Source organism: Hemiscyllium ocellatum, chromosome 37, assembly GCF_020745735.1.
Source record: "Hemiscyllium ocellatum isolate sHemOce1 chromosome 37, sHemOce1.pat.X.cur, whole genome shotgun sequence".
NCBI lineage: Eukaryota > Metazoa > Chordata > Chondrichthyes > Orectolobiformes > Hemiscylliidae > Hemiscyllium > Hemiscyllium ocellatum.
The window spans coordinates 25,268,181-25,280,306 of NC_083437.1; positions in this window are offsets into that span (position 1 = coordinate 25,268,181).

Consider the following 12,126-nt stretch of genomic DNA (forward strand, 5'->3'; position numbering starts at 1 on the left):
CAAATAAATTAAGTTTTTGTATCAATCGGCATACGAATTTCTCCGGATTGGCCAAAATCAAAAGGACATCGTCAGCGTATAGGGTGATTTTATGCCCATTCCCACTCCTGGCGCCACTATTTCAGAGTCCCTCCTGATAGCTTGCATTTATACCGGGAGGTCAAGGTTCTTGAAAAAGGACTGTATTCTTGCTACACTGTCTTCGCTGTCCTCCGACCGGTATAACTCTGCAAAATATTCCCGAAATCTAGCATTGATCTTCAACTCACGGGTAACTGTGACAGCCCTCTCTTTGATAGACATAATGGATTGTGAGGCACTTTTCTTTCTCGCCAGATTTCTACCTGGCTTATCTCCAAATCCAAACAACCTTTGTTTAGCAAAGGAGACCTCTTTTTGTGTCACCAGTGTGTGCACTGAGTCAAGAGCAGCCTGGAGAGCCATGACCCACTGCAGTTTAATCACTGAAGATCTATTATAATATGCTTCCTCAGTTACCTTCAGTCAAGCCTCCAGCTCTTTCTAGATGTTGCTTATGAAATGGTCAGGCCTTGTAAATATGCCTTAGTGGTCTCCCAAAGTACTGACAGATTATTGGCCGTACTCGAGTTAATATCCCAGAAAGCCCTGAACTCTCTTGTAATGTACTCAGCAAATTTGCTATCCCCTAACAGGAATGGGCCCATGGGCCAGTGCCATGCATCTATTCCGCCACCCTTGATTTAACATCTAAATACACTGACACATGGTCCGAGATAGTTACATTCCCAACTTTGGAAGCCAATATTCTGTCCAAACAGATCGATGGCATAAAGAACATATCAATTTGTCTGTAGCACCTTAATTGGAAGCACTAGCTTTTGGAGCGCCGCTCCTTCATCAGGTGGTTGTGGAGGACACAATTGTCAGGCATAGAATTTATAGCAAAAGTTTACAGTGTGATGTAACTGAAATTGTATGTCGAAAAATACCTGGATTGTCTGTTGAGTCTTTCATCTGTTCGAATACCATGATAGTTTCACTTCTTTCATGTGTAAATCACAAAATCTTTTATTAAAAGTTGCATCCTCAGGTTAGCTGTAACAATTGGTGTTCGCTGGACAATATGCTAACACCAATTGTTACAGCTAACCTAAGAATGCAACTGTGCCAAATACAATGCACATGTAAATAAAGGGTGACTTGGTAATGGGATACTGGCCACCATGGACGTATTTAACTGTCCTTCTCTTCCTTTATCAGCCCAGGAGGAATGAGATCATTTATAGTACATCACCAGCTGCAACATCTGATGACCCTGACTGTGAATAGGGCCTGAGATGTGGATTGGGCCTACAGATGTTGTGGTGCTATTTGCTGTGCCTCTTCTCTCCTTACTGTGTTTGGTGCTGCTAGTCATTGAAGCAAAGTGGGAGAGCCTATTCAGTGATTGCAGTGAATTTTGGCTGCAACAAAGTTGGTGCAGCCACAGCCTGTAACTTTCTGTTCATTATGTTTCATGCAAGGACCAACTTAAACTGGCTACAACTGATTTTAATTCTTCTTTAGTGTAAATGATCTTGTAAAGTGCCAACAATAAATTTAATGAAACATTGAAGCTTGAGAATGGGAGCCAGCCTTCCTGCTTCAGCTCTCTGAAGTCTACATCTTATCACGTCCCCATCTTCACTGTTGTCATATGTTTGTTTAAAAAATAGGAGCCCTGTAGTCCCCCAAGTCTGTTCCTCCATTGAATAATGTAATGGCCGATCTGATTGTGGCCTTAGCTCCACTTTTCTGCAGGTCTCCAATCATCCTTAACTCTCTGGTCTAACCTCACCTTAGCAGTACAGAAGATCACATGCGTTCCCTTCTTTCCAAACTCCAATTACTCCAAGACCCAACAAACTTACTTCAAAAATCTTGTCATCACTTTTAAATCCATCTGTGACCTCACTCTATTTTTCCTTGTGATTCCTTCCTTCCTTACATCTCATCCTATGCTGTTCATTCATAACCCATGCTTCCTTCGCTCCAGAATGGAAGACTGATGATTCATCGAACACAATATGATCCTTTAGAACCCCTGACCAGGGAGGTCTCTTTCCCTGAGTCAGATGGTTTAGGTCCTGCTGTGGAAGGTCTCATTTGGCACAATCAATGGTTCACTGCATCTCTGTGGATGGTAATGCAAATGTGGTACAGGGAGAAATAGAGAACTGACATTCAAATCCAATACTGGGGGAGCTCTGCATTGTCAGAGATGATATCTTTTAGAAATGACATTGGAGTTCTCATTTGCCCTTTTGTATGGATGTGAACGTTTTATTGATAAAGACTCAGTCATTTCATTTTATTTTTTGAGACCTCTCTGGACTGAGGGCCAGGTAGTCTCATGTCTCACTGTCTTTGCTGTTCTATATCTAATTTTTCTGAGAAAGGTGGTAACTGTGGTTTTGATGGTAACTGTGAATCTTTAGTTCCTAGCATGTGAAATGTTTCTGGTTAATGTGATGCTCCTTGGTGTAGATATCTGCAAACTTGGCACTTGGCCATACTTTGGGCAGAGGAGAAGCACAAGAACTTGTGGGTGTTCCAGTCTGCACAGGCCCGACAGACACTATGAGGAATCTTTAGCTGTTGAGGAGGTATCGCTACAAGCTAAGGCACAGCTGAGAGTATCACAAATAGCTTCAAAAAGCAGAGACAGCTGCTCATTGTTGGAGACAGAAGACATTATTAGACCAAGCTATCAGACATCAACATCCAGTGCTTATTAAAATAGTAGGTGAAATGTCATTCTCCTTTATAAAGTGATTACATCTGAAGAACAAGATTTGGAACTTTCCAAAGAGTAGCTAGGGTACAGTGCAGTAAAATGAAAGCAATAATTATCCTGATGAATCATTGCTGGATTCCCTTCAAAGATAACAACATCCTGCATAAGCTGGAGCACTCAAAATCAAACTGCTCCCTTACTAGCCCACAGTCGCTCATCAAAAATTAACATTTCCCTCTTCTCTGCCCACTTCCTGACTCTTCCCTTCTCCTACCTTCTATCTAACTGCCTGTCTTTTCACATTTCCTCCACTACTTTCTCATACTGAATAAACCCATTTTCATTTTATAGCTTAAAGCAGTTTAAAATCAGTATTTACGTCAGTTTCTCTGTTTAAGTAGTAAGTGTTGGTGTTGAGTGCAGGAGCTTCTGCTTTGCTGATAATCAAAGCTGAGTGAAAGGATAGGCTGACATTTCTGACAGCATTAGCTACAGGCCACAAGAGGGCAGCATTGGCAACAGGCCGTACAAAGTTGGCACAACTTCACGATCAACCTTGAAAGACCTCAGGGGAACAACTCATTTGAAAATTAGCACCAAATAGGCTAAATTGGAGGGGGGAGAAAACCGACTCCTGCTGTAACTAATTTTGAATTTCTACTTTATTATCTAATTTTTCCTTTTCTGCTGAGACACGTACCCTTGATAGATAGAGTCATAAAGTCATTGAGATGTACAGCACAGAAACAGACCCTTAGGTCCAACTCGTCCATGCCGACCAGATATCCCAACCTAATCTAGTCCATTTGCCAGCACTTGGCCCATATCCCTTTAAGCCCTTCCTATTCATATACCTCTAAATGTTGCAATTGTACCACCCTCCACCACTTCCTCTGGCAGCTTATTCCATACATGTACCACCCTATGAGTGAAAAAATTGCCCTTTGGGTCTCTTTTATATCTTTCCCCTCTCACTCAAAATCTATGCCCTCTAGTTCTGAACTCCCCCACCCCAGGGAAAAGACCTTGTCTATTTATCCTATCCATGCCTCTCATGAGTTACAAACCTCTCTGATGTGGTTGCATGATGAATAGTGTCTCCACTATTTCACCAAGTGATCATTCTCCATGTGACAGTCTAAGGAGTAAAATCAAGGAGGCTGTTTAACTTTTGGGATGACCTGATACACTCACTTTGCATCCATGCATGCATTTAGCAACCAGGAGTGGGGGATTTTCCCCTACCAACCTACAGTGGTGTCAGGTCAGGACAAGATCAGGTTTTGCTGTGATAGCATTCACAGTTGACACTTCTGGCTTAACCTCAGACATGTAGAGTTTGACAAATAATTCTCCACAAGTACTGAGCCTTAAGGGCAGGAAGAGATTGGATCACCAGCTGAGGTGTAGGCTTGCTGCAGAGAGTAAGATTACTTTTGCTGGTGCTATTGCTATTATTTTGCATCATGTTCTTATGTGAACATACTGTGTTCCTGTCTGAAAGTGGATTTATTAATAGCTCTTCAGATGTTGGAAGCAGGTAGTCAGATTATCCCTGCTGTCTCATCAGCTTGATAGTAACATTGAAGAGAGGCGATTGAGGCTGTTGCTTAACACTGAGCTGAACTTGGTCAAAGGTGAGGATGCTGGAGATCCTTTATAGATCACAAGTTGTTTTGTGATTGTTAACTAATCTAATAGCTCAAAAATGCAATAAACTGTTAAGGGTTTTATTCCAACATCATGGGGAAGAAGTGGAAAGACAGATACAGTGAGTTTGTGTCAAAATGCCACCAGGAATCTAGGACTTGAGAGTATTCCCTGTCAAAAACATAGCCAACACACAGATTCATTAAATATTTATTGATTTTGCACTATTATTTCAATGCACATCATTACCTTCCTTATGTGCAGACTTTATCTGTGAATGTTTCTCCCAGTGAATCATATATATTTTAAATATTGTTTCCAAGCCCACTATCATCTGGATGTGTGTCATTCTGTGAATTATAATTTTAAAATAATATGAAAGATAAAATATTAATGAAATCTGAAGTGTTTCCTACTCCATTGCCCATGAAATATGTTCTCTTTTTGGTGAGCAAAGGTGAATTGAGAGCCATTGGACTCGTGGACTGTCTGAGTGTGTTTTGTGTGTCAACTTTACTGATTTGTTGAAACATTTTTGAAAAAATAATTTTTAAGGGTGAAAATAAATACTTTTTTTCCAAAATGCAGCAGCCTTCAATTAGGTGGTCAATCAAGGAATTGTAGTGTTCCATTCATGTTACTATAGTTCCCTTACTCTCACAACAACTATCTCCAAGCACATTTTACGAGAAAGGTATCTCGAGTTGTGGCACATTATTGTAATGTCCATCTTTAGTTTTCTGACAGATGGACTAGACTCAGGCCTCTTGCCTTTTCAGAGTGACAGGATGATGTACAGCAGATGATAATGCTGTCTGCAGTACAGCAGTGGGTGATGCAGACAGTATCGCATCAGATGGCAACACTGAACTAGAAGCAGAATGAGGTTATGACATAGTAGCATTACTCCACAAATAATGAACAGAGTATGATAATTTTGGTACTCCCACACAGTTTGCAGAAGTTAAAAGAAAATTCTGTTGCTGTTTAGTTTCCCATTTCCAAACCCCTTACTACTCCTCATGTTATCACGTTCAAATAAAGAATAGAAATGTAAACATATCCTCAGCTGTAGTCACAACGTGCATAACATTTTATACACTTCTGAACTGTGTTATTTATACACTCTGTAGAAACTGGATCTATTTGTTCTATTTTTACCTTATTTGAAGCAAGAATGTACACATTTTGTTATTGACCTTCAGTTATCAGCACAATGTTTTGCTACAACTCTCTCATGAGCACTCAGTATAACAAGATGATAAGATAGAGCATTTTACATTTTACATTATCAATTGATAGGCTTTACTGAGACAGAATCCAGCATTACAAAGGTACCACCCTGCTATACACAATCTGTTATAGTTACCAATCACCACTGTCTGTTTCAGCTCAGCTAATATGATAAGTTTGAATTAGTTTCCTTTTTTGTCTGTTCCTCGGGTCCCTGCTGTCTTGGGTTGAATTTGCACATCAGCAGAAACAGTGGGTGCTCTTTCTAAACCTTTCAATGATACAACTAAGCTGTGCTGGTAACCTGGAGAAATCAATGGAGCTGACATCTGAAGTTGATTTTATTGGAGCAAACATGAACTGATAGGATCTTATAGAAAGCACTGAGATCTCGGTACAGGGAGGTAGGTGTGGAGAGGCCTCTGGTGACTCCCAGAGTCTCATTACTTAATGCTTTTCTGTAAAAGTATTCATCATTTACTGAGGTTCAAGATGACATGGTTTGCTTTGATTTTCTTTTCAATGATCTGTTTGATGATAGCATCTCCTAGGTGGTTCTAAATCATTGCAACCAGCACTTCTTCAGAGGGTCCCTAGTTTATGGTGAGCTAGCAGATCTCAGTGCTCATCCAGCTGTTAGAGGGCAGTTATTATCAATGGAACCCAAGCTGAACATGTTAGCTTTTTCACTGAGCCGAAGCAAGATGGGAGGAGGAACACTAAAATGTTATTGAAGTTATAGTGCAGTAATTTCTGATGGTGCATGGTATATAATATTGATGTGCAGCAGAGATTTGGCCAAGCCTGAGAAGACACTTTACCACTGCTCTGCTTTGTTTACTGGCTGTTGTCAATCGATGGAATGCTGGTGATTGTTACCTTTCTCTGAATCACTGCTTGCAGCACAGAAGCACCTCCACAATTCTGTCACAGATGCAAGCAGCCAGACATTGTTTTAGATATGTGTCCCAGAGATTTATGTTACATTTCAATAATTACTTATTTTTAGCAGCCCTGAAGTAATTTTATGGCCAATGCCATAATCCAGAGATTGGCTAATTAAGGATAATAAAACCTGCAAGTATTTTGGAGTTTTAACTGTTAACAATACTGAGGGGAGATCTCTCTCACTCCATCTAAGTTTACTGCTCACTGATTGCTTCTTCTACCCACATTATAGAGGCTGCTCTGCAGCCAGCACATTTTTGTTCTTGGGATGTGAATGTCACTGATATATCTAAGGTTTGCTGCCCTTCCATATTTTGTGTTCAGAAAGTGATGATTAGCTGTCTTCTTGAAATGCTGCAGTTTATATGATGTAGGTACATCCATTAACCTGCAGGCTTTAATTCAGTGATGATGAAGGAACAATGATATAGTGCTCAATCTGGAGGGTGTGTGACTTAGAGGAAGACGTCCAGGTGATGGTTATCTTATAACTTCTGTTACTAGCATGTCTGAGGGTGATCTAGGTTCATTTGTTCTCATTCTCCCTCTTTGGAGATTAAAGTGTGTTCTATGCTTGCCTTTAGTCAGCTGCTGTTGGACAGAGACCTTTCTCCCATCTCCCTGTTTGAAGTTTGTTAATAAGTCACATCTAATATGGTGTTTTCTACACATGCTAATGTAAGGAACATCTTTCGAAGGTAAGTTGGCTCCCTGAAGGATAATGTCCTTGTGGAAGCAGCTTTCAACTTTATTTTATGCCTCGATGTTTGTTTAACTATTATCTAACTATCTTTGTGGTTAAGATGAGGAACAAAGGCTCCGTCTAATAGATGATCCTTGTTCTAGTTAATGGATAAATACAAGGAATACCTCTTCCCTGCTGTGTTGGTTTTGGGGATACTAACGGTCCTCTAACCAGCCCATGCTCTGGAAGCTTTTCTCTCACCCACTGTGCCAGCAAAGCGAAAGGTATGGCAGATCTGGCAGAGGTGAAGGTGTCATGAGCATTTGCTCATGAGGATATAAGGATCCGAATGTTGAAGATTGATACCTGAGTTAACCCAATGACCGTTCTCTGTCTTAGAGCCAGATGTTCAGGACTAATAGGTATTTGGCACTCACATCTCTGTTTTTCACCTGGAAAAACTGGATGTTGATCATTAGGAGCAACCGTGATTCATTTCCCAACTCTTTAATCTAGAGATTACAGGACAACAGTTAGAAGCAGGAACCTGGATTGATTTACCCTCCATAAACCTGGGGATCACAAGGAAATTAACAGGGGCAGGAATCCTGGTTGATGTCCTGTCTCCCTAACATTGGGCAATGATCAGAAATAACAACATTGGATGATTTCTCCTCTCTGTAAACCCAGTTGTAGCCCCTCTGCTTCTTGGCTGAGATGAAACCAGTGCATTTTTAGGCTGAGTAACATTGGGTGGGTATTTATTCACTGAGCTATTCCTTCACAGCAATTAGTTGTTGATAACTTCTGCCTTCACCTCTTCAAATTTGAGTTTCCTTCCTTTAAGGAAAGAGTAGCTATCTGATTAGATTAGATTACTTACAGTGTGGGAACAGGCCCTTCGGCCCAACAAGTCCACACCGACCCGCCGAAGCGCAACCCACCCATACCCCTACCCCCTACATTTACCCCTTACCTAACACTACGGGCAATTTAGCATGGCCAATTCACCTGACCCGCACATCTTTGGACTGTGGGAGGAAACCGGAGCATCCGGAGGAAACCCACGCAGACACAGGGAGAACGTGCAAACTCCACACAGTCAGTCGCCTGAGGCGGGAATTGAACCCGGGTCTCTGGTGCTGTGAGGCAGCAGTGCTAACCACTGTGCCACCGTGCTGCCCTATGTTTTGCTTGGAGTATGGAATTTTTTGGTTATGATTATATCCCCCTGTGTTGATATCTGGTTACCTGAGAGAAATTGTTGGCTGGAAGGAACCTGGGCCTGCTGTTCAGGTTCCCAGATGCAATACTGTATACTGCTTTGTTGAACCACTTTCTCACTTTGTACTGGCAGTCGTAACAATGAAGTAAATAGCTGTCCCCGTCTATCATGCAGGATATGCTGGGACACCATTAGAGATCAAATGCAGATTTAAGCTTTTAAATTGCTTAAACTGAAAGATATACAATACATACATAACATATTACACATTTAATGTCTACAATATTGCAATAAAAGCTCAATTGTGAGTTAAGCAGAGAACAATTCAGTCTCTGAAGATGTTGAGGTTTATGTTTAAACAGTATAAAGCTGATGTTTTCACACCACTGTAAGCATTTGCTGTGCAAATGAACCGGATATGTATATTTTAATCATTCTTAGCTTCCCCCTTTTATCCCCCTGTGAAAGGATTTCCCTACCTGGTACAGTTTAACCGTTTTAAAACAGGATGATGCACAATTTCGGGAATGAGTGATTATTGAACTTTGCAAGAATGGACTCTGTGTTTGTCAAGACGAACAGAAAGCTGAATCTAAGGATTACGAAAACCTCTACAAGTTGTTTCAGATGTAGATAAGAGCCTTGTGTCTCCAGTGTCAAGATGTTCTTGTTGCTCTTTAGAAAGGTTTCTGATCCCAATTAAGCAGTTTAATGGCTGAGCGTTTCCTTACATCTAAATCACAAGAAACATTGCAAAGGGCTGAGTTGCAGACCATAAGACCTAGGAGTGGAAGTAAGGCCATTCAGCCCATCGAGTCCACTCCACCATTCAATCATGGCTGATGGGCATTTCAACTCCACTTACCTGCATTCTCCCCATAGCCCTTAATTCCTTGTGACATTAAGAATTTATCAATCTCTGCCTTGAAGACATTTAGCGTGTCAGCCTCCACTACACTCCACGGCAATGAATTCCACAGGCCCACCACTCTCTGGCTGAAGAAATGTCTCCACATTTCTGTTCTGAATTTACCCCCTCTAATTCTAAGGCTGTGTCCACGGGTCCTAGTCTCCTCGCCTAACGGAAACAATTTCCTAGTGTCCACCCTTTCCAAGCCATGTATTATCTTGTAAGTTTCTATTAAATCTCCCCTTAATCTTCTAAGCTCCAACGAATACAATCCCAGGATCCTCAGCCGTTCCTCATATGTTAGACCTACCATTCCAGGGATCATCCGTGTGAATCTCTGCTGGACATGCTTCAGTGTCAGTATGTCCTCCCTGAGGTGTGAGGACCAAAACTGGACACAGTACTCCAAATGGAGCCTAACCAGAGCTTTATAAAGTCTCAGTAGCACAACGGCGCTTTTATATTCCAATCCTCTTGAGATAAATGACAACATTGCATTCGCTTTCTTAATCACATACTCAACTTGCATGTTTACCTTTAGAGAATCCTTGACTAGCACTCCCAGATCCCTTTGTACTTTGGCTTTATGAATTTTCTCACCATTTAGAAAGTAGTCCATGCTTGTATTTTTTTTTCCCAAAGTGCAAGATCTCGCATTTGCTCACATTGAATTCCATCAGCCATTTCCTGGACCACTCTCCCAAACTGTATGGATCCTTCTGCAGCCTCCCCACTTCTTCAGTACTACCTGCCTGACCACCTAACTTCGTATCATCGGCAAACTTTGCTAGAATGCCCCAGTCCCTTCATCCAGATCATTAATATATAACGTGAACAGCTATGGCCCCAACACTGAACCCTGTGGGACACCGCTTGTCACCGGCTGCCATTCTGAAAAAGAACCTTTTATCCCAACTCTCTGCCTTCTGTCAGACAGCCAATCCTCAGTCCATACCAGTAGCTCACCTCGAACACCATGGGCCTCACCTTACTCAGCAGCCTTCCGTGTGGCACCTTATCAAAGGCCTTTTGGAAGTCTAGATAGACCACATCCACTGGGTTTCCCTGGTCTAACCTACTTGTCACCTCTTCAAAGAATTCCAACAGGTTTGTCAGGCACAACCTCCCCTTACCAAATCCATGTTAACTTGTTCTAATCCGATCCTGCTCTTCAAAGAATTTAGAAACCTCATCCTTAATGATGGATTCTAGAATTTTACAACAACTGAGGTTAGGCTAATTGGCCTATAATTTTCCATCTTTTGTCTTGATCCTTTCTTGAACAAGGGGGTCACAACAGCCATCTTCCAATCATTCAGGACTTTTCCTGACTCCAGTGAGTTTTGAAAGATCTCAACCAACGCCTCTGTTATTTCCTCAGCCACCTCCCTCAGAACTCTAGGATGTAGCCCATTGGGACCAGGAGATTTATCAATGTTAAGACCTTTTAGCTTTTCTAGCACTTTCTCTTGTGTAATGGCAACCATACTCAACTCAGCCCCTGACTCCCTTTAATTGTTGGGATATTATTCATGTCTTCCACTGTGAAGACTGATGCAAAGTACTTATTAAGTTCTCCAGCTATTTCCTTATCTCCCATCACTAGGCTTCCAGCGTCAGTTTGAAGTGGCCCAATGTCTACTTTTGCCTGTCGTTTGTTTCTTATGTAATTGAAAGAAACTTTTACTATCATTTCTAATATTACTGGGTAGCCTACCTTCATAGTTGATCCTCTCCTTCTTTATTTCTCTCTTTGTTATCCTCTGTTTGTTTTTGTAGCCTTCCCAATCTTCTGATTTCCCACTGCTCTTGGCCACTTTATAGGGTCTCTCTTTTTCTTCAATACATTTCCTGACTTCCTTTGTCAGCCATGGCTGTCTATTCCCTCCCTGGATAATCTTTCTTTTCTTGGGGATGAACCTCTGTACAGTGTCCTCAATTATACCCACAGAATCCTGTCATTTTTGTTCTACTGTCTTCCCCGCTAGGCTCTGCTTCCAGTCTATTTTCGTCAATTCCTCTCTCATGCCCTCATAATTACCTTTATTTAACTGTAACACCATTACATCTGATTTTGCCTTCTCTCTTTCAAACAATGCCCTGAGGTCCTATTCAGGGAGTGGCTCACAGCACTGGGGAATCTAATGAAGGGAAAAGATGTGGGATCAGTTTGAAATAATAAAATTAAATTTCTGTGTTTTCTCTGCAGTTGTTAGTATCAATCTTTCTATATGATGTAATCCATCAGTATCAATTTTTGATTTTAATGCTTTTAAATGAGTCATACTTTTAAAATTCTATGCTTTGGAAATTTTTAGAATTTGTACTCTTTAATTCCAATATTTCATTCTATGAACTATAATTAACGTTGATGTGGAGGAGCTGGTGTTGGCCTAAGGCGGACAAAGTTAAAAATCAACAGTTCAGGCAGCATCCAACGAGCAGCGAAATCGACGTTTCGGGCAAAAGCCCTTCATCGCTTTTGCCCGAAACGTCGGTTTCGCTGCTCGTTGGATGCTGCCTGAACTGCTGTGCTCTTCCAGCACCACTGATCCAGAATCTGGTTTCCAGCATCTGCAGTCATTGTTTTTAACCCCAAAGTTAAAAATCACACAACACCAGGTGATAGTCCAACAGGTTTATTTGATGAAGGAACAGTGCTCCGAAAGCTAGTACTTCCAAAAAAAAACCTGTTGGACTATAACCTGGTGTTGTGT